Below are 26,581 nucleotides of genomic sequence, written 5' to 3'. Positions count from 1 at the left end.
ATAATCTAGACAAGAATGCAAACTGTCTGACTTACTGATTGTTCAAACTATTTGACTTATATGCAGTATTGAAGAGTTTGCGTTTAGTTTCAATGGAGGGAAATATTCGACTGTAAGGTGCTTTTTTTCTAAATTAGATTTGCTTAGATCATAGATAAATTTTTTTTTTAATTAGATTTGCTTATATCATAGAGAAATACATAAAAAAGTTTTTGTCACAAATAATATAGACTCCAAAATAACCAAAATATTTCATTAAAGAGGTAAATATACATTTATACCTCTATGGTTAACTAATCCAAACTTTAGGGTTTAGAGGTAAAGGGTGGGGATTTGGGATTGAGGTTTACAATTTTATAAAATAAAAAATAAATATTAAAAATTTGAAAATACAAATTTTTAAAATAGTTTCACAAAGTATTTTCGAAATACAAAAAGAAAATTTGTAAAAAAAAATTATAAAAAAGTTCGAATTTGAAAACATATAATCTAAAACAATAAAAAAATTACTTTTTTTTTATTTTTTATATATCTAGGGTACTATGGTCCTTTTACCTATTAAATGAAACATTTTGGTCATTTTCCTCCATGTGGTCTATTTTTGTGACCAAAACTTGAAAATGGTCTATTTAGGAGAATTGACCTAGATTATATTGCTGTGTTTTTAGTTTAAAAATTAGGAAAATGCATTAATAACTGAAAAGACAAAGAATATTTATTATTAGGTTTATTAAATACTTCAGTGGCATTTTATTGTAAATAAGTAGTAACTTTTAGGATGATTTTTTATTTGTACTTCTCTTTTAATAGATTAGATGTATTCTAAAAATAAAATAATTTAGATATTTATATTAAATAATCTAGATTGTACACTAGAATATTCTAGACATCTTGTAAATAGAGCCTATAAATAATCTCAAAATCTTTCACTTATAACCAAGTTGTTAGAAGAAAAAATCTAAGTAAGCAAACTATCTTCATAAATTTGTTTTTGTCTTCAAAACACTTTCCTAGTTTTCCATTCCAACAAGGTCGAAATGAATGTGATATTTGAAAGAATGTGATATTTGAAAGAATGTGAGGATAAAGAGATGTAGATGAAGAACATTGAAGAACATAGAGAGAGAGAAAGTAGATCTGGGAGAAATTCTATTCCCTTGAATTCAAATTGTGGATCTGGATACAAGTTTTAAAAGCAAGTTGTCTCAGTACACAATACAATAAAATATTTATTGTTTAAAATATTCAACGGTCTCCTTCTCTCTTCTTCTTCTTCTTTGCTTCTCATGTCTGGTCTTCTGATTCTAAACTCAAGTCTGATGCTTCTTATAAAGCCTTATAAAACCTTTATAAAACCTTATAAAACCTTATAAGTATTTTCAAGTATGGCTGCTTAATTCTCAAGTCTAGCTGCTTAATTCTGCTTCATGTCAACACTCCCCCTCAAGCTTGACCATGTGGAACAAGTCAAGCTTGGAAGCCATGAAGTATTCCTCATTAAAACCTCAACTAGGTAAAACCCTTTGGGAGAAAACCCAAGTCAAGGAAAAAGAGTAGAACACTTCATGAAGGAGAGATCATTGACATGATAGGTCTATGAGTCCCAATTTTGGATGAATGAACTCACATACCTTAGTGCTTGCTGCCTTGGTGAAGATATCAGCTAGCTGATCTTCACTCCTTGTGTAGCACGGCAATATGATCTTCTGCTCCACGGCTTGTCTCACTTTGTGGCAATCTACCTCTATATGTTTGGTCCTTTCATGGAAGACTGAGTTGCTAGCAATGTGTATAGCAGCCTGGTTATCACAATGCATCGTGATTGGCGTTGTAACTTCAATTCCCAAGTCCTTAAGAAGTCCCTTGATCCAAATCAACTCGCTTGTGAGCTTCCTCATAGCTCTATATTCTGCCTCAGCACTTGAACAAGACACCACCTTCTGCTTCTTGCTCTTCCATGTTACCAAATTGCCTCCAATGAAGGTACAATATCCAGTAGTTGATCTCCTATCAACTCGATCTCCTGCCCAATCCGCATCACAGTACCCAACAATCTCAGTGCTTCTATTGCATCCCATCCATACTCCTTGGCCTGGTGCCTCTCTTAGGTACCTGAGAATCCTCTCAACCATGTTCCAGTGGTGTACCTTGGGAGCTTGCATGTGTTGGCTTACTTGGTTTACTGCAAAGCATACATCTGGTCGGGTAATGGTAAGATAAATGAGTTTTCCCACCATTCTCCTATAGTGCTTTACATCTTCATATGACTTGTCTTCAATCTCCCCCTCACGCATCACTTTGTATCCTTCCTCTAGAGGTGTTTTGGCAGCTCTTCCACCAAGATCTCCAGCCTCATTTAGTAAGTCAAGGGTGTATTTCCTTTGAGATAGAAACAACCCTTCCTTAGACCTACACATCTCGATCCCTAGGAAGTATTTGAGCTCTCCCAAGTCCTTGATATCAAATGAAGCCTTAAGGAACGCTTTGGTCGAGATGATCCCTTCTTTGTCACTGCCTGTGATGATAATGTCATCAACATAGATGAGAATGACAATGATTCCTTGCTGGCTAGTGAGGGTGAATAGGGTATGATCAGCTTCAGACTTGACAAAACCTCTTCCATTGAGTGTGGTGCTTAGTTTGTGGTACCACGCTCTTGGTGATTGTTTCAAACCATAGATGGCTTTCTTCAGCCTCAATACATTTCCTGGTTTGGTAAGGTGTTCCATACCAGGTGGTGGTCTCATGTAGACCTCATCTTCTAACTCTCCTTGTAGAAAAGCATTCTTGACATCCATTTGCCACAGATCCCATTCTAAGTTCACAGCCAATGAGAGTACAATCCGTATCGTGTGAAGCTTAGCTACTGGTGCAAAGGTGTCAAGGTAATCTTCACCATAGACTTGAGTGTAGCCTCTTGCAACAAGTCTGGTTTTTTTTCTTTCTGGTTGCCCATTAGCCAAGTACTTGATAGTGAATAGTAACATGCTTGTGACAGCCTTCTTGCCTTTGGGGAGCTCACTCTCAAACCAAGTTCCATTTCGGATCATGGCACTGACCTCATCATCTACTGAGTCTCTCCATTCCTTTATCTCCATTGCCTCCTCATAGGTCCTCGGAATATACTCTTGATCTATATTGGTGATGAAGGCTTGATGATCTCTTGGATAGTAAGCAAGGGAGCAAGTTGCTTGAGTGGGATGGGCTACTGCTTGACTGTTGAAATACTTCCAATTTGATGGACGCTTTCTCACCCTTGTGCTTCTCCTAAGCGGCTGGACCTCTCCAACAATCTCAGCTTCAACTTCATTTTGTTGATCTGATTCCTCTTGTTGTTGGCTTTCATCCTGATCATGAACCTCTTGCTCTTGATCAGTAGTCTGCGGATCCTCTTGACCCATGTGTGGTTCCTCTTGACCAGTAGACGAATCCTCTTGATTCCCCCCTTCAGGATTAGGATGAGAAGCCTCTTCAGCCGCATCCATACCATTGGCTTGATCTAAACTATTTGCTGAACCAGTAGTTCTTTCATTTGGTGTCATGATGATACCTAGGCTCTCCATGATAATCCGTAGGTTGTTTGCCCTATCTGAGGCCCCTTGAGATAGATCCTTGAGATTGTCCCAACTCTTCTCCTCATAATAGCCTCTAGATTCCACAAACTTGACCTCTCTGGATACTAAGACTCTTCTTGTCTCTGGAGAGTAGCATTTGTAACCTTTTTGAGTGGTAGAATACCCAATGAACACTGCCTTTGTGCTTCTGGCCTCAAGTTTGTTCCTATGATCACCTGTTTGCAATACATAGCACAAGCACCCAAATACCCGTAAATGGTCAATAGATGGTTTTCTTTTGTTCAATACCTCATAAGGTGTGGCATCATCAAGGACTCTTGTTGGAGTTCGGTTGATGAGATAGCATGCTGTCATGACTGCATCACTCCAGAACCTCTTAGGCATGTTGGTGTAGAACATCATGGACCTGGCCACTTCCATCAGATGTCGGTTTTTCCTCTCAGCTACACCATTTTGTTGTGGAGTGTAAGGGCAGCTGGTTTGATGGCTTATTCCATGCTTGGCCAAGTGGGATTTGAAAGCTGTGCTTGTATATTCCCCTCCATTATCTGACCTGAATACTTTGATCTTAACATTGAACTGATTAGTTATGTAGCTCTGGAAGTTTATAAATGCATCTAGTACTCTATCTTTAGATGGTATCATAGTCAGCCATGTATATTTAGATTTCTGGTCTATGAAGGTGACAAAATATCTATGATTTTCCCTAGAAGTGCATGGTGCAGTCCAGACATCAGAGTGTATAAGATCAAAGCATTTCTCATAGATAGTAGATGACTTGGGAAACACAGTCTTGCAATGTTTGCCAAGAATACATGCTTCACATCCATCATTTTTGAAATAAACATTAGGCAATAACAGGTTCAGTGCTCTAGAATGGGGATGGCCTAACCTAGCATGCCACAATACATCATTTTCTAAGACAGGGATTGAACTAAAAGCATAAGGTAAACATGATCTAGTCGTGGTGTCTTCAAGCAGGTACAAGTCCCCTTTAGTAACACCCTTTCCGATCATCTTAAGAGTCTCAATATCCTGAAATACGACATCATTAGGACTAAAAATAACCTTGCAGTTAAGATCAGTGGCAACCTTCTTGACAGATAATAGATTAGATGCAAAAGATGGCATATAAAATGCTTTAGTATCTTTCTCAAATAGTTTCAAGTTTCCTACACCTTTTATTGGTATGCTGTCGCCATTTGCAATCATAACATTGCCTAAGGCAGGCTTAACATTACTGATTAACCTAGCATCACTAATCATGTGGTGAGAAGCTCCAGAATCTATAACTACTGGCTTAAAGCTATCAGATGCATTCAAGGTTGTAACAAGAGCATTGGACAGTTTATAAGAGGCATTCAAAGATAAACCAAGTGTGTTACCAGAGTTCTCCTTGAGGGCTTTGATGAGAGCATCAAGGTCAGACCTCTTGATTGTCTCATCTTGGGTAGTCCTCATGATAGAACAGCCACTGAATCCCAAGGTCTTCCCTTCTCCAGCCGCAACCGAGTTCATGGGACGAGGAGTAGATGGCTCGCCCATTTCACCAGAGAAATTCCCCCTTGCATCAGAGTAAGGTGTCCTGAACTTCTGAGGCTTGAGGTGTGGGTGAAGGATCCAGCATTTGTCTTTGCCGTGACCTTTTTTCTTGCAATGGTCACACACCCACACTTTCTTGTCTTCTGGCTTGTAATACCCCTTGTTAGCTATGCCCTCATGTTTGTGCTCATTTCCTTCAGCCTTGTTAGCTATGATAAGGTCTCCTTTGCCACCAAAGAGTCCCACTGAGCCTTGCTCCTTTTGAATCTGAGCACAAAGCTCCTCAAGTGATGGAAGCTTCTCACTTCTTAGAATGTGTTTGATTAGATCACTATAACCCGGGTTGAGAGTGAACAACAAAGCAAAGACCTTGTCTTGCTCCTTTCTCTCATTAAGTACATCCGGATCAAGACTAGCCGGTCTTAGCATCTCTAACTCGGCCCACAATGATCTGAACTTCCCAAAATGCTTGGAAAATTCAGTGTCCTCTTGACTGAGAGTGTTGATAGCCCTCTTGACTTCAAATACCCTACTGATGTTAGATATATTTCCATATACCTTCTGGAGAGTATCCCACAGCTCCTTGGAAGTTTCACAGTAGGAGTAAGCTTCCAAGATAGAGGTTTCAAGACTATTCTGAATGAGATCCTTTTGACTTCTCTTTCCACCTCCTTCAGCTGCAACAACAACTTCTTTACCATCCTCTCCTAGGATGGTCTTCTTGGTGTCTTTGCCGTCAACAACATACTCCCAAAGACCTCTGCCTCCAAGAGCGGTTTTGACAAGTCTAGACCACAGTAAGTAGTTGGTTCCCTTGAGGGTAACCGGAATAAACACGGATTTAAAGACATCAGTGTATGAGTTTTCCATTTATTTTTTCTGGGAATGAAGAACAACTCAAGATCAGGATGAACTTTACCAAAAATAGAAAGGGAAAATCAGAGATTTGCGGAAGTAAAGAGAATAGAGTAGAGAAGAATGAATCTCAGGAGCTTACTTACTCTGATACCATGAAAGAATGTGAGGATAAAGAGATGTAGATGAAGAACATTAAAGAAGAGAGAGAGAGAGAGAAAGTAGATCTGGGAGAAACTCTATTCCCTTGAATTCAAATTGTGGATCTGGATACAAGTTTTAAAGGCAAGTTGCCTCAGTACACAATACAATAAAATATTTATTGTTTAAAATATTCAACGGTCTCCTTCTCTCTTTTTCTTCTTCTTTGCTTCTCAAGTCTGGTCTTCTGATTCTAAACTCAAGTCTGGTGTTTCTTATAAAGACTTATAAAACCTTTATAAAACCTTATAAAACCTTATAAGTATTTTCAAGTCTGGTAGCTTAATTCTCAAGTCTAGCTGTTTAATTCTGCTTCATGTCAACAATATTGATCTCTCTCTGCTTAACAAGCCTTTTGGCCTTTCTCTTCCTAAAAAAGAGTCTTCACACGAGTCATCACCCCTAACCTTTAAGCTACCACCATCTCCATGGCGACTTCCGGTGATCGGAAATCTCCACCAGCTAAGTCGAAACCCTCATCGCTCCCTTGGTTCCCTCAGCCTTCGCTATGGGCCACTCATGCTGCTGCACTTTGGCCGTGTCCCCATCCTCGTCGTCTCCTCTGCTGACACAGCTCATGAGGTCATGAAAACACACGATGAGTTTGCCAACCGATGACAAAAGTTTTCGATAGATTTCTTAATGGTGGGAGAAATTTGGCCTTTTCCCCCTACGGAGAATATTGGAGGCATGTTAAGGTATAATTTTGTTTTGTTGATTAAGTTTTTTTTTAATTGTCTTGCCTTGTCTGATCTAGTGATCTTCTCTTAATATACCTTTGGAGTTTGGAATGTGTTCTGTGTCGTTTGTTTTAAATTCGGTGTCTACATGTTGTTCCAATGTCCAGGCCAAATGGCTAGATCTCAATAGTAATACGTTACTGTTAACAATAATAAAAAACGATCTCGATGATATTGTAGGGAACAACTAGAAAAGTAGCACGAGGGTTCTTTTGTGATATCTCAAAATACGCATATTCAAATTGGTATGAGGTCTTTAAACTTTGTAATAAGGGTGAACTAGACCCAGAACTAGGCCTGGGCATTCGGGGTCCCAATCGGGTTTCGGTTTTGTCCAATCGGGTCTCGGTTTTTCGGGTTTATCAAAATCAGCCCCATTCGGATTATATAAAAATTCGGTTCGGGACCGGTTCAGGTTTTATCGGGTTCGGATCGGGGTTAGTAAATCTTCAAAGAACCGGTACAACCCGGTGTACTTTCGGGTTTTGGGTTCCAACCGGTTCTTCGGTTTTAAAGTACTTGATTTATACCTATTTTGTAACCAAAACATAAGTAAAATCGGTTCTTCGGGTTTAAAGTACTGATTTGTACCTATTTTGTAACCAAAACATAAGTAAAATCGATTCAGAAATAAGAAAAAAACATCAAACATGATCATTCAAAGTCAAACGAAAGGTATACGTTGTTATTGATAGAAAGAAAACCAATAAATGAAATCATAAAACGAAAAATTAAGTTATCATGAAATGAAAAAAATTATTCAATGAAAATAAAACCAAAATCTAAAAAATTTCAAGCCTCAACCGCCACTTTCAACCATCAACCTTCATGTAGTAGATAGTTATTGTAGATGTTTAATAATATCTTAGTGTATTTTTGCTACATATCAGGAATTGAAATCATGTTTGGTACAAGTTCTTTTTTGGCATTTTGAATGTTTCGGGTTCTATCGGATATCCATTTAATTTCGGGTTCGGTTCGGATAATACCCATAAACCGAAATACCATAAAACAAGATCCATTCGGTATTTATGTCGGATTCGGATCGGTTCGGATTCATTTTCATCGGATCGGGTTCGGTTCGGATTTTCGGGTTTGGTTTATTTGCCCAGCCCTACCCAAAACTAATAGACCGTGCGGAAATTTGTTTTTACTATTTTATGTAAATTAAAATGTATATATTAAATTATTTGATATGTTGTATAAAGTTTGATGTTACATATATATAACTTAACTTTTATTTTTAAATTTGATTTATAATTAAAATTTGAAATTTAATAAATTAGATATTTTTCAGCATATATGTTAATCTACCATTATGAAAACTTAAATGTGCAAATTTATTATGGTTGTGTAGAAACCTTTATTAAGTTATGTGATATAAGCTTAGAAACCTTTATCAATATATCACATAACTTAATAAAGGTTTCTACACAACTATAAAAATACAAGGTTTCTACACAACTATGTGATATATTGATAAAGGTTTATTAAGTTATGTGATATATTAAGTTATGTGATATATTGATTAATGTATTATATTGATTTAAAATATTATTTTATATTTATGAAACAGTATATATTTGTATATTTTAATTTGTATTGTTTCATACTCTTGATACTTAACTTTTTTATTATCTATTTTCCATTAGTTAAAATTCTTTTAATGTTCTATAAATAAAATATTTACATGTTTGATTGAATAATCCGTAAAATGTCATTATTGTCAAAATATTGTAATATTTTATTTTGAACTAATTTTTTATCTATTATATAATCAAATATTAAATTTTTTAAATAATTTTTAATATATTTTTCTCAGTTTCTTGGATGTAGATCTAAAGGTTTTTTTGTCAAATTATGATGATATTTTAAAATAATAATTCAATATATATGCATAAATAAATAAATTAATTAATTAATTAATATATTAAAATATTATAGATTTTATTTTTTATTTTTGAAATTAAAAATAAAATAGTAAAAATAATTGTATATAATAATTTAATAAATATTACAAATTTTAGTTATTTATTTTTAATTATTAAGATTTTTGTTGTATAAAAATGAATATCTATGATTAAACAATATTACTTAACGGTAAAATAATTTAATGTCTGAAATTGTATTCTATTTAAATGGTTTAATGTACATGTAATGATTAAAATAGTTTTAATGAAAATCTTAGATATATATTTAAGTTTAGTAGCTCTTATGATTTGGTCCAAAATGTAGCTATGTTTTAATAAAATAGATTCTGGACAAAAGATAATTCATCCATAAGTTTGTTTTCCTTATTTATTGTTATTCATCTGAATTCACAATAGATTTCAACTCAAATAACTAATGAGTGACAATTTATAAGCTGGTCATGGTTTTTATATATTCGTTCTGTTTTAGATTAGATGATCTTTTCAAAATTTTATATAAAATTTAGTGTTATTTGTTGTTTGTGTACTTTTGTATTATACACCATAATTTTTAATTGATTGAGTTATCTATAATTAATTTTATTTTTATGCAAAAATAACTAAAATGAAAAGGTTATTAATTCTTTAATCCGGTATGAAAAAACCTCATATCACTTATTTTGAAATAAGGGAGTACTAATTTTAGTAATATCCGACTAGTTAATTACTTTGTGGGTCTTGTGCAATCATTTTAGTTTTTTTTTGTCAGCAATTCATTTAAGTTTTTTAGAACAACTAGGGTCTTTGTCCGGGCTATACCCGGGTAAATTTCTTTTTATAATTTTTAATTGATTTTAGCTTATTTATTTCTTATAAAAGCATATATATATATCTACCAAAAATATAAGTAATAATACATAAATTAATTTATTATGTTGTCCAACGAATTTGAAATGAATAAACTCATGGGTTGATTGGTAATGGTGGTAAATGTTTTACACATCCACTTTTTCTAAAAAAAAAAAAAATTAAAACAATCACTAGATTCTGATCTACCCTTTAAAGGGCGGATATATTTTTTGTTTTAATTTTTTGAAAAATTTAATTTTTATATTTGTGTTATTTTGTAATCATATTATGTTTAATATTAATTTAATTTAATATAATATTTGGTAAGTATATTAAATATGTCATATTGCATAATTATACACTTGTGTCATATGCATTTCAGAAATTATTTTAAAATTTTATTCCTAAAATTTGTAACATATTATATTTTCTTAATAGTTGCCTAACAAAATTAGTCGAAAATATTTATACCAAAAAAAACGATTCGGAATCGACCCAAAAATCAAAGTCTCATACTCTGTTAGACCTGGTTTATATACTCAAATGGATCTTATTGTGTTATATCTGAATACTAATATCAAACCCAGCCCGCACCGGAAACCGAACAATTTTTTTGAAAAATGTTTGAAAATTATACTTTTTAATATTTCTATTATATTTATATATATGTAAATGAGTTAATATAGCCTTCACTAACTTTAATTTAAATCATATTTAATAAATATTTTTAATCGAATAACCTATTTAAAACTCGTTAAGCTAAATGAGTTTATATGAATATTAATTTCTATTCAAAGTCCACTTATAAAAATTTAATGTCATTAATAATCCATTTCACCACTAATAAATATAATCGTAACTACATTAATAAAAAAAATATAATGTGTGATGGAATTTCAAAGGGCGGGTAAAATTTATCATTGTCCAAGTTCCCGTTATTTTTTTGTGATGGAATATTATTTATGAAAAATGTAACATCAGTATTTATATTTTGAAACATCACATGTATTTATCTCTAAATAATAATGTGATCGAACAGTGTATTTGAAAACATGTATATTTACTTTGGGTTTGTACAAACTGCATATAATTTATAAACCTCGTTCTTATACCCATTTATTAAATTTGGGTTTGTACAAACTGCATATAACTTATCGACCTCGTACACCTATGTGTTACGTATATCCATTTATATATATTGTAACTGCCACTATGTATTCGGAGTAGTGGGGTGGATTCCGCTTACTGAGGAAATAAAATCTCGTATATTATCAAAAAGTGAACAAATGTACGAATAGAATATATATTGATAGGTGGATCCAGTGCCTGATACACCAAAACAAAATCGTTGGACACAACGTATATCAATGGGTCAATGATCCTAATTTAATAGTATTGATATTTTAGCTTTTAAAATTAAAGATACAGTATAAAGTTTTTCGAAAAAAAAAATATATTAGTTTTCAAAATCAACTTTTCTAAAGATTTTATTTAGTGCTTTGAAAATAAATATATAGCAAAACAATTAAAGCCGAAGCAAAACAATTCACAACTTATTTTCTAAAGTACTGAACAACCAATCAACCCCTCACTCTTTGTTGTTTATTTATTATTCAAATTAACGGAAAGTGATGAATAGTCAATATTCTTAAGTTTCAGCTAAAATCTTTTGTTTCATATAAAACAATTGTTAAATTTACATTTAATTTAAAACTTTTTTATGTATTTAGAATTATTGATTTTACATTTTCAATTTTTGTCCTCTCTACAAAAAAATACAAACTGACATATATACATGCTTTTTGCATTGTTTATTTCAAATGATAAATAATTCCATTTGTATAATTAATTTACGGCTATACAATATTGATTTGATACACTAACCAAAATCCTTTTATCAAGGAGACTAAAAACTAAATTTTTTAGCTAAAGGTTAAGAAATTTTTTTCGATCAAATATCAACGGAATTAAGAAAAATGAAATTGCTTTACATGGTTTCTGATTAAATTAGATGATTTAAATCGGTTATTTTTACAAAACCAAACTATTTTATGATAAAGAATAAACTGAATAAAAATATCAAACAACAAAAATGCTATTTTTCTCGAAACTAGCTTATGGAAACACATTATAAATAAAAATAAAACACAAACCAAACTGATCCAATTTTTTTTTAAACACCACCCAAAAATTAGTCTTTAAATCTATAAACCGGACCATCACTCTGTAGATTTGGAAACACTACATAAAATTTAGAGTATAATATAGGACTGGCGATGCCTTGCAGGTGCATATAATTATGCAATGAGTATTCAAAAGCATTATAAAGCCAATATTATTTTAAAAAACAAAATTTGTTCTAAAAAAAATCTTTAAAACAAAATCTTGTTAGTGTGAATAGCTCGGTCGATATATGCTTTCATCTTCTCGTAATGAAAAATATGTCTCAACCTCTCTGCCACTCTTCAAGTTGAAAACTATGTTTATCTTAACTGGTCTTGATTAAAATTGCATGAAAAAAAAAAAACAGAGTAGACATGGTAGTCTCTTAGTGGATCTTCATTTATTCTTGTGGTATCCATCCTCTCCAATTATGCAAGCTGTGTTGGTGTGCTCTCTCTTTTAGACTGTTTTTTTCTTTCATGGTTTTGAAATATGATAATTGTGACTATTTGCATGATCGCATCACCCAGATGGCTGACAAAATATATGTGTATTAATAAGGATATAGACTATAATTTTTGACGGTCATGGCAGCTTGATTATATATGCTTGAGACATCAACTAAGATTCACTTTCACATTTTTAAGTGCATTTGCGAGAAAAGAAATTGGCATTCACATGAGATTGATATATTATTTGGTCTTTTAACTCGTTACTAAACCGAACCGTCAAGGGTTCATGTGAGGATGTTCCATGACCATATCATTATTGTATAAAAGGCTTACATGCAAATGTTATACCAAGCTAGTCATGATAGTTGAGGAACTTGCCACAAAAGCAAAGTTTGAGGTTTTGGGAGGGAAGTCTCCGCTGCCGTCATTTCTTTTGAAGATACTGCAGGAGATACCAAATTGGATGACATCTTCATCTGCAGTAGGGAATATCAGTGAAAATATATTTGAATACATACTGAGCCCTAAATCAATTTTACAATCCAGATTATTGTTATATATATAAATATAATTAAACATATAAAATTGTGATTTTATTTTACCTTTAGATGCATAGTTTTTCAATCGCTTTAGCTTTCTTCAGTGATAATAGAGTGATCAAGATCGTTAAACGAATTGTCCTAAAAAGCACATGCTAAGAGAGATGATATGAAGACACATTTTCTCATTGGCCCAGTTCTTTTACCTGCTTTTTTTACTTCTCACTCACTTTTGTTGCATTAGCAATCTATGAATCACAAACTCAATCAAAAACCCCAACTGTTGGAATCGGATTATTTTTTTTAAGATGAGAACACTTACCTGATCAAAAAGCAGGATATATGTACTTTGCAAACTGAATTTCTACATTTTCTCGATTTTTCTGTCAAGATCAAACACCAATAGATGTCAAATTCCGTTTACAACAGTAAGAAAAATATAACATAGCCAAGAACACATCATCGCTGCTAGACCAGTTCCAAACCCCAACAATGCCTGAATCCAATCACATACAAACCCAGTGAAAAGCTTATATGAATGGCTCATGAAAAACAATAAGTCTAAACCAAAACACAAGCATGTCAAATATGTGAAGGATTCAGAAATACATAATTGCTCACAAAGATTGTTGAAGACACGATTGTTCTTGGATCCGCTAATCATGTTGTGCAGGGAAAGACTCACCAATGCCAGTATCTTCCCCAAAGCCATAAGACCTTCCACGAAAGAGTTCCACCAACTAATGCATATCAAAAAAAGAAGGCCAACAACTATACGATGTAACTAATTAACTAATCTTCTTTATCAAACTTTCACATTCACCAATATTTTGGCCTTTGTGTTCACATTCATCAATTTATTTTATGGGGGGAGATGATGAGATTGAAATAAATTTAGCCGATTGGATTTCTGTAGTAAAGTGATAAGCTTTATGGCTCTTTGAGGAGCATCAGAATCGATAGTAACTGCCAGGAGTTGGAGGCAGGCCATGAGACGATGGTAGTAAGTCACCGGCGAGAAGAAAGGTTTTACTTTTAAAAATGGACCAGTTCTCAATATTATCAGCCCACATAATTGGCCCGTGAAAAGTTTGTGTCGAGTAAACAATAGTCTTACGTGGCCATTAAAAGTTTTCTTATTCATTGATTATTTTTAATGACGTGGCATAGCTCAGAGGGTTTCATATTCTCCTTTTAGTATTGTAAGATGAAGAATTTTGTACACAAAAAAAAAGACCCAAAGTTCTGGAAAAAAATATCCTAAAATATAACCAAAAACTTGCAAATTTTCTTGGACCGAGTGCAAGTACACTTGTGGCACGTACCAAGGACTGGACCTAGTTTAGGTACCCTTTTGTCACATTCATAGTCATTTTCAATGTGTTTCTAATGTCCTATTTGAGATAATATTTTTTTCCTCGTTAATCTCGGACTAATCTTGTACTTTTGTTAATTATATTTATTTCACCTTATTTATGCTAATATACATGAGGACTAATGGACTTCTGACTTGAAATCATACTGAGTAGATCTGTTCACGTAGACCATTTATCTTCAAATGTTTTGGGATGCATGCAGAGTATCTGCGTCCAGAATCTCCTTAGCAGCAAAACGGTTCGGTCCTTTGAGAATATAAGAAAAGAGGAGATCAATGTGATGATGGATAAGCTTGAGAAAGCGAGTTCATCCTTATCACGGGTAAATCTAAGCAAACTCCTAATGACTTACAAATGATGTGATAGCTCGAATTGTATTGGGAAAGAAATATAGCAGCGACGAACGTAAAGATTATTCCAATAACCTAGTGAGAAGATACATGGAGATCTTGGGTGCTTTCCCTATCGGCGAATACATTCCTAGCTTGGCATGGGTAACTAAGGTACGAGGTTTTGATAGAAAAGTTGACAAACTTAAGAACGAGATTGATAGCTTTCTGGAAAAAGTGGTGCAAGAGCATGTAGATGCAGATGAAGACCAGTTATATTTTGTTGATATATATTGTCATCAAGTCAAAGGGATAAGACGACACCATTCGAGCTTGACAGAACCAGTTTGAAAACCCTTCTCTTGGTAAAACAAACTCATTCTCCTTCTTTTACATTTCTTTAAATGATTTAATTTTGTTTTTCTAAACAAAACTTCATTAATTATCTTACCATAATTCAACCAATAAAAAAATAAATTGCATAATATAAATAGTTTGTTAATAAAGTTTACATTTAAAACATCTTCTAATTTTAAACAAAAAATCTTCTAAAATGTCATCTTTTACAAAACGGTATATGAATCAACACAATAATAGCACAAGGTTATTTCCAGTATTTGACACCTCAGCTTTTTAGAAGTCTGAGGAGGTGACATGTCGATAAATGAAAAAAGTTGTAGCACCAATAAGAACATTTTGTTTTTCCATGTCATCGTGTGGTGTTTTACATTTTCTTCTTCCTTGATTTGCCCATGATGAATTGGAGAATAAACTAGAGAGATAAGACGACACCATTCGAGCTTGACAGAACCAGTTTGAAAACCCTTTTCTTGGTAAAACAAAGTCATTCTCCTTCTTTTACATTTTTTTTAAATGATTTAATTTTGTTTTTCTAAACAAAACTTCATTAATTATCTTACCATAATTCAACCAATAAAAAAATAAATTGCATAATATAAATAGTCTGTTAATAAAGTTTACATTTAAAACATCTTCTAATTTTAAACAAAAAATCTTCTAAAATGTCATCTTTTACAAAACGGTATATGAATCAACACAATAATAGCACAAGGTTCTTTCCAGTATTTGACACCTCAGCTTTTTAGAAGTCTAAGGAGGTGACATGTCAATAAATGAAAAAAGTTGTAGCACCAATAAGAACATTTCGTTTTTCCATGTCATCATGTGGTGTTTAACATTTTCTTCTTCCTTGATTTGCCCATGATGAATTGGAGAATAAACGAGAGAGAGAGAGAGAGAGAGGGAGGGAGGGAGGGAGAGGGAGGGAGGGAGGGAGAGGAGAGAGAGAGAGAGAGAGAGAGAGAGAGAGAGAGAGAGAGAGAGAGAGAGAGAGAGAGAGAGAGAGAGAGAGAGAGAGAGAGAGAGAGATCAGTTCGCCGTTGAAGAACGATGCCGAAGATGAAGAATCCTTTGGAAACTCCACATCAGAGGAAGTAGTGGCGTTGGCTGCGGATTCGGAGACCATCACAGGTTAGACGAGTCGCCTAGAACGATGATCGATCCTGCCCCTATTCAGTAGCTCTAGCTCGAGCCCATTTCTTACTTTATCTGTCTCTTTGTTAGGTTTCGGCAACGTCTAGAACGTGATCTTGCGGTGGCTGTGGATGGTGTTTATTTCAATTTGACTGAGGAGAAAGTATCAAGCCCATTTAGCTATGGCAATCAGCTTGTCTGATCCTGATCCGACAGAGAATGCAGATGCAGCTCAGCTTGATGCTACTAAGCGGATTAGCCTTAAGGTTAAGGCTTCGGCCACCGACACAGACTTGAACCAGAAAGTGAAAGATGGTTTTTGCTATGTGTATGTGATTACATCTAACTTTATTTCACAAGGGAGGATACAATGTGTATGGTTTTTGATGTGTATGGGATCTTCAAGCGATCTCTGTTTCAGAAAATGTAGATTACAAGGTGATTTTGAATTTTTGGTGAACCGGTTAATTGATCCTGAATTGAAAGATTGAAGAGTAGAGCATTTATTTTGTCTTTGGAATGTCCAGACTTTGTTTGTGGTTAGGTGTAAGTGATTTGACTCAGAAACTGCATATATAGTTGTAGAGTATATGGGTGGCCCCATTGAGAATGCGGATGAAGCATTGAGAAGGTGGATGCATCGAAGCTATGAATTAAGGAACAACTTTACAGCAGTTCTAAATTATTTCAAGTTTGTCTATTCTATCTAAAATAGTTGTATATATATCAAGTTACAAAAATAAATATTTAGATATTGATTTCTTTAGATAAAAACTTTAATTATTTACATTATATCAGTTTGCATATTTTCCATATTACAAGTTACAATGAAATATGGAAGATATAATGAAATGTGCAAACTGATATAATATAAATAATCAAACTTTCCACGACAAAAATATGGAAGATAAGAGGTTGCGGAAATAGAGCAAGAGGGAGTGTGGCATTGACAAATGATAACAAAATAATTTTTGTGAGAGATACACTGAGCTTTTTTTATAGTAAATATTGAAATGTTACACAATATATATGGGATTAAATTAATAAATCAAAGTGATATTTTCGAACTACAAAACTTCAAAAAGAAGTATACATACAAGTTAATAGTGATATTCTTTTATTTTGAAAGGTTTAGGTTTATATCCAAATTAGACTAAATATGAGAGATGATACCAAATACAAAATAATAAACATGTTCTTGATATTATGAAAGCACATATTTACTCTTTGTTTAAGTTTAAGTTTTATCCATTTTAAATATTTATGTTCAAAAAATTTATACTAAATTAAATATATTATTCTTTTGTTTAAATTATTAATTCATATCAGTCAAAATATGATACTAAAATAACAGCTACACTACAAGAAATAAGGGTATTGGTAGCAGTTCACGGTAGCACGAATTCATGAACTGCTACCAAAAGTGGTTAAATCCGATACCCACCTTTTGCGTAGCGTAACTTCCTCGCTAGAGATAAATTTCATTAACCCGGGAAAAAATGAATAAAAAATACAGTAATAGCCGTAAAGTGTTGTCTGTGCAAAAGACTTAGGTAAATTTTTTTACCTTTTCTGTCTCTCCTTCACATAGAAACCATCGACGGTCTGGTTAAAAAAACGAAACCATCGATGGTCGACACAAGCAAAGATTGGTCATGTTGTCGCCGGCGGTCAGATTCCAGGTGAAACCTAGTTTCGATTTTGTCTGTATGAACCCTAGATTGATTTTTTAGATTTATCTGATTTTTGTGATGAATTCCTTTTGATTTGTTTCAGTTTTTACAATTTCGATTTAACTGAAGTACCTTAGTATTTGAGCACACAAAGATTAGGAGGAGACAAGTCAGGTTAGAGCTAATCAGATCTGTTTCGTATTTGATATCGTGAGGAGATAAGTTAGATTCTTTTGGGGGCGAACACGATTTGATTTGTGGTTCTTGTCTGTTCTTTTTTGCTTTGCAGGTTTGAGCTTTTGATTGTTCCTTTCTGGAGTGAAGTCGAGTTGAAATCCAAAGGATCTTATTGAGGTGATTCTTTTTCAGCCAAATAGAAGTTGTAACTTGTTGGTGTTTTTTACTGTCTTGAGTTTTAGTATCTGACTGATTGACGATTGAATAGTTGATTGTTTATTGCTGCTTATGTGAATGACAATGTGTTTGTTTGGTGTTTGATCTTTGTTGTATTTTGTTGGTTTATCGGTTAGAAACTTAGAACATAAAATGGTCAGAAAGTCATGGGTTCATCTAAATAGGTAAGGAAAAATAATATATATTGTAGGTAATGATTTTTTGTGTGATTAAGAGAGTTTAAATTATGCTTTCATGTATCTAAACCGAAGAGCTGATCCTGGTTATGAGAGAGGTGCGTGGGAATTTGTGAGGTGTGTTGGTGCAGATTTGCCAGAGTCTGAGATGATCATTTGCCCATGTATTGACTGTCGCAACATAGATCATCACTCAGCCAGTGTTATTGTGGATCATCTAGTAACTAGGGGAATGGATTTGAGTTACAAGATGAGGGAGGATTGGTATCACCATGGAGAAGTAATATCAGGGACTGACAGTAGAAGCAATGCAAGTGAGAAGAGGAAAGAGATTTTAGGGTTATACCAGGCTGCTGCGTTTGTTGATGAAGAGTTTCTTAGGCATGGTGACTTAAGTGAGGTTGCTGAAAGTGAAGATAAGGAAGAAGATGAGTTCCTTTCTAAGCTAGCCGATGCATAAACACCTCTGTATCCAAGTTGTGCTAACCACAGCAAGCTCTCTGCGATTGTTTCACTTTTTAGGATAAAGACACAGAGTGGTTGGTCTGATAGAAGCTTCGATCTTTTGCTTGAGACTTTGCCACATATGCTACCCGAGGATAATGTCTTGCACACGTCCTTGTACGAAGTAAAGAGGTTTTTGAGATCTTTTGATATGGGTTATGAGAAGATACACGCCTGTGTGAACGACTGTTGTCTATTCAGAAAGGAGTTTCAGAAGCTAGACAAATGTCCGAAATGCAACGCTTCAAGATGGAAGATTAACATGCGCACAGGTGATGTGAAGAAAGGTATTCCACAGAAAGTTCTTAGGTATTTTCCGATAATCCCACGGCTGAAGAGGATGTTCAGGTCATAGGACATGGCAAAGGACTTAAGGTGGCATTTTAGTAATAAGAGCACTGATGGAAAAAGCAGACATCCGGTGGATTATGTTACTTGGGATCAAATGAATGACAGATACCCTTCATTTACCGCTGAAGAAAGGAATCTTCGGCTTGGGCTGCCCACTGGTGGGTTCAATCCTTTTAACATGAAGAATGTGAACTACAGTTGTTGGCTTGTTTTGCTTGTCAATTACAACATGTCTCCTGAAAAGTGTATGAAGGAGGAGAACATCATGTTGTCGTTGCTGATTCATGGTCCAACCCAACCTGGAAATAATATTGATGTGTACTTAGAACCGCTTATAGAGGATGAAAGCCACCTTTGGGAGGAAGGAGAGTTAATGTATGATGCATTCAGCCACAGCACTTTCACATTAAGAGCAATGCTTCTCTGGACCATTCAGGATTTTCCGCCATATGGTAATCTTGCAGGCTGCAAAGTAAAGGGCAAACTGGGTGGTCCTGTGTGTGGAAAAAACACAGACAGTATGTGGTTGAGTAACTGCAGGAAGCATGTTTATATGTCCCATTGGAAAGGTCTACCTCCCACACATCCTTATCGAGGAAAGAAAGCATGGTTTGATGGGAAAGCTGGGCATGGGAAAATGGGCAGGATTCTGAGTGGTCATAACATAAGCCAAATACTCAGGAATTACAAGAATGATTTTGGAAATGTGAAAGTAACTGGAAGGAAGAGGAAGATTAATGAGTCGGTTGGATCAGACTCCAATACGGATGATGAATCCAGTGATTCAGAGGAAGAGAAAGAAGCAGTTGATGAGGAAGAGCTATCTAGATGGAAGAAAAGATCAATCTTTTTCAAGTTGCCTTATTGGGAGGTATGTTTCTAATCTTAAGATATATCAGTTTTTCTGAATTGTGCAGTCACCACCTTTCTTTGACACTCTTATCTGTGTTTGTTTTGTTTAGGATCTACCGGTTAGACACAACTTAGACGTTATGCATGTGGAAAGAAATGTTGCTGCAAGCCTTATAGCTACATTGTTGCATTGTGTAAAATCAAAAGATGGTCTTAACGCTAGAAAAGATCTGGAACTGCTTGGCATTAGGAAGGATTTACATCCTCAACCCCGTGGGAAAAGAACATACCTTCCTCCAGCACCTTGGTCTTTGTCTAGTAAAGAGAAGAAAGGATTCTGCAAGCGGCTATCAGACTTCAGAGGTCCGGATGGTTATTGCTCAAATATATCAAGGTGTGTGAAGATAGAAGAATCTAAGATATCAGGATTGAAATCACATGATAACCATGTCTTGATGCAACAGCTTCTCTCGGTTGCTATTAGAGGTATCAACTGAGTCTTTAAACTTTGTATCAGTCAAGATTTAGATGTCCTGACTTTATTCTCCAATTCTTTTTCTTACAGGGTTATTACCTAAAGGTGTTAGGATAGCTATTGGACGCCTGTGTGCTTTCTTCCATCATCTTTGTCAGCGGGTAATTGATATAGAGAAAATTTCAGTAATGGAAACTTAAATCGTCGAAACACTCTGCATGTTTGAGAGGTTTTTTCCTCCAAGTGTCTTCGATATAATGGTGCATTTGGTAGTTCATCTAGGCAGGGAAGCTCGGTTATGTGGACCAGTCCATTTCCGTTGGATGTACCCATTTGAGAGGTACATGAAAGTGCTGAAAGATTTTGTAAGAAACCTTGCAAGACCAGAGGGTTGTATTGCTGAAGCCTATCTCGCAGAGGAATGCGTGAGGTTCTGCAGTCAGTTCTTGAAAAAAACAACAGGTTATGAGGAGAAACCTGATAGAAATACTGAGTTCGAGAGCAGCTCTATTCTTGAAGGTCGTCCAATATCCGCAGGCACTTGTTGTGCTCTTTCTGAGAAGGATATGAACATTGTACATCTTGCTGTGATTTAGAATATGGCAATCGTCGAACCTTATGTGGAGTAAGTCTTTGAAAGTTACTTGTTGTTTTTTAGTTACTGTCGAATGTTAGTTTATAAAGTTGCTAATACTTTGTTTTAATCCATTTCAAGCATGCACCTACAACACCTACAGGACACTAATGAAAGATGTAGACGTGATGCAACAACATTATGGAGAATCCATTCACAGAAATTTGCGTCTTGGTTAAAAGAGCATGTAAGTGTCATAATCTGAGCAAGAGTTTAGTTTCCTAGTTTTTGGTTATAGATATCTATTGACACTTAACATATTTTCTTATAGATACCTATTAGCTCAGAGAATCATGAAGACACACTGAAGTGGTTGGCCTACAATCCTCGTGTTACCTCTAGATCGTACACTGGTTACATAATTAATGGTATGCGGTTTCACACGATTTCAGTTGACAGGCAAAGCCAGAACAGTGGTGTTCTATATGAGGCAACAGCTATGTGTAGATCTAGTGCAAAAGACACTTCGCAAATGGTTGATTTGGTAACATACTATGGCAGAGTGGTGGAGATTCTGCTGATCGATTACAATACATTCTACATTCCTGTTTTTCGCTGTCTATGGGCAAATATAGGTGACGGAGTCAATGTAGAAGATGGCTTTACACTAGTCAACCTCAACCAAAGTCAAATGGCTTTTGCTAGAGATCCATACATCCTCGCCTCACAAGCAAAGCACGTCTTTTATTCCAGAGTAGATGAGTCATCTAGTTGGTATGTAGCTATGAGAGGTCCTACAAGAAGATACTGTGAAGAAGATGCCGACGATGGACATGCAGATGTTGGTCCAATGCCAGCAGTAGTAGCCATGGATGCTGATGACTTGGTTGATGAATCTAGAAATGCCCGGGCTGACTGTGAAGGAAATTATGTTTGAAAAGCACTCTGATTTTTTGTTTATATTGGAGAAGTTGGGATATAAGATTATGGGCAGGAATCTGTGAAGCAGGTTTTTTGTTTATATTGGAGAAGTTGGGATATAAGATTATGGGCAGGAATCTGTGAAGCTGTTTTTTGTTAAAATTTGTTTTTTCAAATGAAATTATCTACTTCTGAGTTGCTTTGAGTGTGTTTTCTTAGTGTTGTTTGTTTTTGGTTTCTTACTTCTGAGTTGCTTTGAGACTTGACAACTCTTTTATGTATCAGGTGAACTTAAATGGGGAATCGGAAGAACAAGCGTGTGAAGAAGCCAAGGACACCGAAGAAGAAGCAGACAGATGTAGAAATGGAGGTTGCAGAAGAGCAATTTCTCGAAGATGTAACGAACAGAGAAGTCTCAGATGAAATGGTGGAAGAAGAACAGAATCAAGTGGAGGAAGGACAAAGCGAAATAGAGGCAGAAGAACTGAATGAAATGGATGAGGGAGAACATAATCAAATGGAGGAAGAAGCACAAAACGACATGGAGGAAGAAAAACATAATGAAATGGAGGAAGAAGCCGAAGCTCCTGCTGGAGCTGATGAAGTGCAGACTCAGACTGACACAGCTACTGCATCACAGCGTAAAAGACTTCGAGGACCTACGAAGATGAAACACATTGCCAAGGATCCAACTGAGTGGCAACATGTGGACTTCACATATCTGGGGGATCCTTATGGTCCAGGTTCAGTATTGTTATCCTCCTACTTGGGTCCCTTAGTACGTGAACATGTTCCGCTGATCATTGATAACTGGAGAAAAGTCAGTGAAGAAATCAAGATTGTGCTCTGGAAATATATTGAGGTAATTTTAATAAAATTTTACATTTACTATAAATTTTACTTGTATTTGAATGTGTCTAATTTCTGACTACAGATGAGGTTCGACTTGGATGAAGACTTTAAAAAAGGCTGCTGTGTTTAAGCAGAAGGGATGTTTGTGGAGAGCATCTAAATCACGGCTGGTAACATCTGTTAGGCAAGCTCCAACCATTAAAGCTAGGATGAGCCTGCGACCGAACAATGTAACTACAACTGAATGGCGTAAATTTGTCAGAGAGAAGACCAGTTGCGCCTTTAAGGTTGTCAGTGACTCTTACAAAGAAAGAAGACAGAAGCAGATTCCTCACACCTGCGGTCGTAAAGGAATGGTGAGGCTGAGAGAGGATTTGGTAAAGGCTAGCGAAGATCCATCAAAAGTGTCGAGGCTAAGAGTTTTGGGTGAAATCACGAACAAAGAAGGATGGTACTCCTGTCAATGTGAATGCAGCTGAAAAGATTGTAAGTTTTTTTTTTATCTTTCATATTGATTTTATGAAGTTGGATTGGCTGCTAGCTGCTTGGTGATTATTAAAATTGTAATGTGTTTCCAGAGAAAGGCAACAGAGATAGAACTTGAGGGTCATGCAGATTCAACTACAACGAATCCAAAGCACGAAATGCTATCTCAGATATTGGGACCTTATCAACCTGTATGGTTGCGAGCGATGGGCAGAGGCATTAGCATGACCAAATTGAATTTTTTACAGGTTAAGGACAACTATATCGCTGCAATGGAACAAAAACAGGTGTCTCTGCAGGAACAGGTTAATGATTTACAGAAGACCCTTCGCCGAATGAATAATCAGGGACCTGCAACTGATGTCAGTGAAAACTCCAATAATAAGGTATGAATTTACTTAATCTGGCTTACTCTCTCTAGAATTGTATATATGAATTGGTTTGACATTACTTGTACTTCATGTAGAGTGTAAATAATACCAGATCACTTCCCAAGTGTTATCTGCTTGACTGGGCTTCTGTCGATGAGAAAGTTGCTGAGGGACGGGTTGTTTCATCTGATGCTGATGACGTAGTTAATGGGATTCCTTTAGGACCTCACGCTGTGAAGGTTTTAGTTGAAATTTGCAATAAAACCAGACACCATTTTATGGCGACCTGCACATAATATGTTTACTATGGAGGATGCAGTGGGCGAAATGATTGCATGGCATTATGATCACTGTATTGTTGCAACAGCAGGTCTCATTCCAGAGGACAATGCTCCTAATGTTAAGTTTCTTCTTCCTCTGTAGCTAAGTTTCATTTTCCTCTATACATGAGTATGATTCTGAGTCTTTTTTATTCGTTGTCTTTGTTGTGTTTGGCAGAGCCATTTCACAAGTTCAGTTAACAAATGCAAACTCATGGACTATATACAGAATAAGGAAGTGGTTGTTGTAGACCGATGGCAGACTAAAGAACCAAAATCATTGGTCAATGGACTTCCTCTTGGTCCTAATGCAATAAAACTGTATTTGGATGAGGTATTAAACCCAACGGAATTCATATGGACGCCTACTGTAGGGATGACAAATATGGAGGATTTTCTGAACTGTTACGTCGCATGGCCTGCAAGTTTCGTTGTGTTTGAGTCAAATACAACAGATTCTCCTCCTCGACAACAATCAAATTCTAAAGCAGTGAGTTCATCTTCTAAGAATCAGAAGTCTCCATTCACTCCACCAGCTCCTAAGAAACCATTTACTCCAGCATCACCTCTTCGCAGATCAGAGGTACTTTCTGTTGTTGAACTATTTGAGTCGTTCTGGGATGATGCTTGAATTTTGGTTTGGTTTTTGCTTTCTGTGATTGCAGCGTAACAAATTCCAGCCAAATCAAAAAATCAAGTTGCTGGATCTGTCTGGAAACAAGGTGATCATCGCTGAAGGACGTTGGTCTTCGAATAATCCTGACCATCTTGTCCACTTTCAACCTTTGGGCCTTGGTGCATGTAGAGTCTTTATGGATGTTGTGAAGGTGAAAGATGCAGCTGTGTGGAGGACAACATCTGAGATCGAGTTTATGGAAGATTCACTTGGAAGCTGTCTTGCTTGGCCAGAGGATAAAATTATAACGGTGAGACTTTTGTTTATTTTTTTCTTCTTCCTCAGCCTGCTGTCTTGCATAAGTGTGAAAATGTCAAACTAAGGTTATATGTCTTTCTTTTCAGGTTTGACAACAGAACAAAAGGAACCAGGCAATTAAGTTCTTCTAAGACATAAATGACTTGGTGTTTGTCTGTTTCAGAACATGGTTGTGTATTTCAATGACTTGGTGTTTCTCTGTTTTTTATGTACGGTTTGGATCTTTGTATGGTTTGGATGGTTTGGTTAAATTAAGACATATGTTATTTGTGTTCCATTTTATCATTTCAAATTCACAAAGGCCCAATAAATTAAATGTCCATATATGTAGTTTCAGATAACAAATCACTCATTTTAGAGTTTAGGGTAAGGATAGGGTTAAGGATTCGTACGTTACTGTTAGTGATTAGTTTTAGGGATTCGTTTTAGGGTTTAGTGTAATTATAGTGTTAAGGTCTTTTTAAAGAAAATATAACACACTAAGACAAAATTATATTTTGATCACAAAACACATGATGTAGTTCCCTTTCCACATTATCTTTGTTGTGAAAGGGTTACCATTTAGTGTCTACTTCTAGGGTTTAGGGTATATTGGTGTAGTTTAAGTGTTTAGGGGTTTATATCTTCAGAAATTGATGTCTGAATTTAGATTTATAATTTTAAATTATGATATTAAATTTTTACAAATTTTAGATAATTTCTATAATAATTATAAATAAGTAGAAAGATAATTTGTCTTGTTTTTTTTGGAGCCATTGTTTGATATAAGAACAAAGGCCCAGAATCAATCATCTATCTATCCTCGCCGTCTCTTCCTATTGGTTGAATTTTTTAAGGCATGGATCCAAATCTTGTCCGTTCGTAAATGTTAATCTAACGGCTCAGAATTGTTTTTACACTACAAGAAAACACAAATTTAACGACGGCGTTTTTCCTCGCTAATTCCTCGTAAAATCGGGTTTACGAGGAATTAGCGAAGAAACACGTTTCATTGTTAAACGTTCGTCGTAACGCATATTTCCTCGCCAATTCGTCGTAACTTAGCGAGGAAATGATTTCGTCGTAAAGACGAAGAACAATATTTCGTCGTAAAAACCACGTAAATATTCTACGTAAGGACGTCTCTTCACGTAAATACCTCGAAAGGTGCCCCTCGTAAAATACACGTAAACATCTCGAAAGTATTTCCTCGTAAAGAACACGTAAATAACTTGAAAGCATTTCCTCGTAAAGTACTCGTTTATTATTCCTCGTCATTTCCTCGTAAGGTTTTCCTCGTAAAATACTCGTTAAGTTTCCACATAAAGAAATCGTAAATTAGCTACGAATTTGCTTCGTTTTATTTGACAGAATATAAAAATATAATATAAAAATAATTAAAATTATTTAATTTATTAAGAAAATTAAAATTCTAAAAAAAATCAATACCAAAATATTTTATATATAAATAAGTTTTGAATTTATAATACAAGAACCGAAAAAAAAGAACTAAAAGTCGTTCATCGCCCGGTAGAATTCATCACTCGTCCTCTCTACATCCGCCTCGGCATGTGTGTGGGATGATGACTCGCCTGGAATGGGATTTTGTCGTCGCAAGTTCCTCAACAAGGACACCCATTCCAGATTAAAAAATTCTATACCCTATCTAAATTC

The 26,581-nt window shown here is 35.1% G+C and overlaps 1 pseudogene; it reads left to right on the top strand.

Annotated features, from left to right (window-relative positions):
* The first annotated feature begins 6,321 nt into the window (after positions 1–6,321).
* LOC125583865 overlaps positions 6,322–26,581 on the top strand; it is a 29,219-nt pseudogene continuing 8,959 nt past the window's right edge.

Source organism: Brassica napus, chromosome C3, assembly GCF_020379485.1.
Source record: "Brassica napus cultivar Da-Ae chromosome C3, Da-Ae, whole genome shotgun sequence".
NCBI lineage: Eukaryota > Viridiplantae > Streptophyta > Magnoliopsida > Brassicales > Brassicaceae > Brassica > Brassica napus.
Note: the sequence above shows the minus strand (reverse complement) of the source record. Positions and strands in the feature narration are given on the sequence as shown.